The sequence below is a fragment of the Palaemon carinicauda genome, chromosome 35 (genome assembly GCF_036898095.1).
Source record: "Palaemon carinicauda isolate YSFRI2023 chromosome 35, ASM3689809v2, whole genome shotgun sequence".
In the NCBI taxonomy this organism is placed as follows: Eukaryota; Metazoa; Arthropoda; class Malacostraca; order Decapoda; family Palaemonidae; genus Palaemon; species Palaemon carinicauda.
Window position 1 is genome coordinate 25,618,822 of NC_090759.1, and position 5,000 is coordinate 25,623,821.

Consider the following 5,000-nt stretch of genomic DNA (forward strand, 5'->3'; position numbering starts at 1 on the left):
ATCGTTGTAAACAGAGAGAGAGAGAGAGAGAGAGAGAGGAGAGAGAGAGAATGTAACGTGGCTCAAGAAATAAAATAGTGAATAGAAAGTAATGGATTGGAATAGGACTCAACGTTTGAAAGGTAAAATGTACAATAGAGGTTAGGGAAGGGAAAATTGAGACAGGTAACAGGGGAAGTAACACTGAAATATTTTGTAATTGTTATGAGTTGGAATCTGTAGATATAGTATTTTTTTAATTGTTATGAGTTGGATTCTGTAGATATAATATTTTTTTATGATTTATCATCTCCGCCAACGAAGTTGGAAGGTTATGTTTTCACCCGTGTTTGTCTGTTTGTTTGGTAACAGCTTCCTGGTCATAGTTTTAATCATAGAGTAATGAAACTTGCAAGGATTAAGTGTTATGTAAAAATTTGGAAATTATTAGACTTTGAAAAGTCAAGGTCACGGTCAAGCAAAATGTCCAATTCACGTAGTCAGCCATAAGTTTGGACATCGTTGTCACAGACACTTCAAACTAGGTTCATATCTAAGTGTATGAAAATCCACACCAATTAATACATGTTAAGATCGAAGGTCAAGGTTGAGTCCAAGGTCAAGGTCAAGGAAAAGGTGGAATTCCGGTCATCAATCATATGGCCACAATTTTAATCGTAAAGTAATGAAACTTGCAAGGATTTAAAACTGTTATGTAAAGAGTTGGAAATGGTGAAATTTTTTGTAGATCAAAGGTCAAGATCACGGAATAGCAAAACGTTCAAAATTAGTCCAAAAGGTCGAGAAATAAGCTGCTGTGATGGAGGCCTGCACTGTAGGAGTGTTTTTTTTCTAGTTTCACTATATAAATTTTCTACGAAGTAAATCTGGCTTATAATTTTCAAATCAGCATTAAACTGACACACATACGCACACTTATATACATACATTCGAATACATTTGTTTATGTATGTATTTACGTACGTATACACACATATATAGACATACATGCAAACATATTTTATCAAGACTCGAAAGGAGTTTGTGTTATGTTATTAACATCGTAACTCTTACATTGTGTATGTGTCTAAGCAAGTATGCTCATGTATCTTTTGTATGATTGAAAATGTTTTCGTATTCTATTTCAGTTTACGCCTGTCATAAGTCAAGCAGGAACCTAACTTCACCAGAGACGCTTATATGCCTATTGATGTTCTGAAATAATCATATGGCATTTGAAGTTGCAGTCCATTTGCTCTTGTTATATATATATATATATATATATATATTACGTATATATATATATATATATATATATATATATATATATTACGTATATATATATATATATGTATATATACAGTAACAGTATATATATATATATATATATATATATATATATATATATATATAATATATGTATACAGTATATATATGTGTATATATATACATACATATATATATATATATATATATATATATATATATATATATATATAAAGAGAGAGAGAGAGAGAAGAGAGAGAGAGAGAGAGAGAGAGAGAGAGAGAGAGAGAGAGAAAGAGAGTATCAAGTAAAAAACAGTGTAATAAGCGACCAAGCCATCCCCTTAAATTAGAAGTGACGTAAAGTTCACATAAAACGATTTAACCCTATCAGCGCCACTGTTCTTGGCAAGCGGCCATAGCTTTAGAAATGTGATATTGTATTTATCACTTCTTAATGTTCACAGAGAGAGAGAGAGAGAGAGAGAGAGAGAGAGAGAGAGAGAGAGAGAGAGAGAGAACTCGTTGGCTACGTGCTCATGATGTGGTGATGATGTTCACAGCAAATAAGCAAGTCACCATCCACATCAATCAAGTCTCAGGGAGAAATGTTCTGGTTTTATCTCCTTTTCCTTTTAGTTCTTCTCTCACATCCACCTCCTCCTCTCCCTCCCCATTTCCTTTTTTATCAACTTTAGCTCCTGTAAGCCAGTGTATGTGTCAAAGAGCATCACTTGTATTTTATCGTCAAAAAGAGTAGATCCATTGGTAAATATTGTAAGTCATAGAGCATAACGGTTGAAGGCCGTATGCCTCGCGCTGTTTGCATTGCTGTGACGCACGGTGCAACTGTCTCATCTCTTATCTCCTGTCCAGTTGACGGGCGAATATGGGATCTAAACTGTCTAGAGAGAGAGAGAGAGAGGTTCTAGCCATTTGGTTTTATCTTTCGTTTCTTTCTCTATTTTATTTCTAATAAAAAAATTTGTTGGTTTGTGTTTCTCATTTTGGAGTATTCTTCTCCTCGTGTATTCCTCTTGTTATTTGTCAGTTGTTACATTTGTGCTGTTAAAAAGAGGCCACAATTTTTTTCTTTTTAAATTTTCAATTGTACCATGTTTATATAAGTGCATGATGTACATATTTCAGGTATATTGTTTCCTGCATATTAACAAATACTGGTAAAATGTTATGTCAAGATAAAGGATTAGTCAGTAATCCGGTTGTGAGTTATAAAAACCTAATTTTCAATGAACACACTCTTACACACACATACACAAACACACACACACACACACATATATATATATATATATATATATATCTGTATGTGTGTGTGAATTTATATGTATATATACTTTCAATTGGGTCTGTTGTCTGTGTTTTAACTTATTTGATTTATGTTGGAGTATATAACGATCACAAAAATATATAACTACACAAAGTATTCGACAGACATTGTTTGGGCAATCTTTCACTTCACTTGTAATTAGATGAACTTTGATATATTTTCCAAATGGAATAGATGTAGATTTATTCTTCGGGCGTTTTGTAGTGTTCTATCTTATTTTTTTTTTTATTCATTTCAAGCATTGTAGACTAATTCAGAAAATAGATCTAAACCTACATTTATATACAATTTAACGAACGCTTGAAAATAAAACAATTGAAACCTTTGAAGTGCAGCACGAGGATATCTTGTTTCATGATTTTGAAACGCATGATTAGCGCTTTGCTTGTTAAGGCAAATCCTTAAATCAAGCAGATAAGGTAGAGGAGTCACTCGACCAATTAAGCCCCCGGCCAATTAGGCCCCGAAAGCCAATAAAAGGTGATATTGATGCGAGGTGAATCTGCAAAGCTCCCGTTTTAAAGCCGTCAAAGTAATTGGCAAGTCCCGATGGCAGGTGTGTATTTACTGGGACGATTGAATTGACTGGCGTAGACACACGGGCGGGGGTGGGGGCGTTTGGGGGGATTGACTGGCGAAGACACAAGGGGGGAGGGGAATTACCTGGCGTAGACACGCGGGTGGGGGTGGGGGCATTTGGGGGATTGACTGGCGAAGACACAAGGGGACGGTTTTGGGAATTGACTTGCGTAGACACACGGGCGGGGGTGGGGGCGTTTGGGGGGATTGACTGGCGAAGACACAAGGGGGGAGGGGAATTACCTGGCGTAGACACGCGGGTGGGGGTGGGGGCATTTGGGGGATTGACTGGCGAAGACACAAGGGGACGGTTTTGGGAATTGACTTGCGTAGACACACGGGCGGGGGTGGGGGCGTTTGGGGGATTGACTGGCGAAGACACAATGGGGGAGGGGAATTAACTGGCGTAGACACGCGGGTGGGGGTGGGGGCATTTGGGGGATTGACTGGCGAAGACACAAGGGGACGGTTTTGGGAATTGACTTGCGTAGACACACGGGCGGGGGTGGGGGCGTTTGGGGGATTGACTGGCGAAGACACAATGGGGGAGGGGAATTACCTGGCGTAGACACGCGGGTGGGGGTGGGGGGCATTTGGGGGATTGACTGGCGAAGACACAAGGGGACGGTTTTGGGAATTGACTTGCGTAGACACACGGGCGGGGGTGGGGGCGTTTGGGGGATTGACTGGCGAAGACACAAGGGGGGAATTGACTGGCGTAGACACACGGCGGGGGCGGGGTGGAATATACTGGCGTAGACACAAGGGGGTTGGGAATTGACTGGCGTAGACACACAGACGTGGGGGGGGGGGGAAATTAGCTTGCGTAGACACACGGCCGGGGGGGGGGTAATTGACTGGTGTAGACACACGGGCGGGGGAAAGGGGGGGATTGGCTGGCATAGACACACGGAGGTGGGGTTGGGGAATTGACTGGCGTAGACACACGGGTGATGGGGGTGATTAACTGGCGTAGACACACGTTGGGGCGGTGATGGTGAAGGACACAAAGATGGAAAATATGTTGAAGGAAAGCCACTAATCTTTCAGATTAAGAACCCCCAAAATTGTTGAGAAAATTAGAAACGAGAGAGAGAGAGAGAGAGAGAGAGAGAGAGAGAGAGAGAGGGAGAGGGAGAGAGAGAAGTAAAGGCGTCAAATCTTTTCATCTAGAGAGAGAGAAAGGGAGATGAATAATGAAGGAAAGCAGTATATCTTTTAATATTTGTATCACAAAAGTATAAACAAACTTAGAGAGAGAGAGAGAGAGAGAGAGAGAGAGAGAGAGAGAGAGAGAGAGAGCGAGCAATATGCGTATTAGATACAAACCAGAAGATGCATGGAACGAAGCTGTCAGGTAACATCAAGCATGGATCTAAACGATTATTGTATTCTCATAAAAAAGAGAACATTTTCTCCCCTCTCTCTCTCTCTCTCTCTCTCTCTCTCTCTGTATGTATATATATATATATATATATATATATTCCTTTTCATTTTCATGTTTCCTATATAAATCTCCCCCCCTCTCTCTCTCTCTCTCTCTCTCTCTCTCTCCCTCTCTCTGTTTTCCCATTTCCTATATTAAGTTTATTAAATTTTTCATCTCTCTCTCTCTCTCTCTCTCTCTCTCTCTCTCTCCACGATGACACTGGAAGCGTTCAAGTTTCACCTTGATGAGAGGGCCACGCACTCCACTCCACCCACACTGTGGGCGGGTGTGTGGGTAGTATTGTTATTTTTTTTTCCCGCCCTCCATGAGTCAGCCGTGGCATGCAGGGAGCGAAATGAAACCGTCAGAATTTTTTTTTTCTTTCTTCTATTTAATG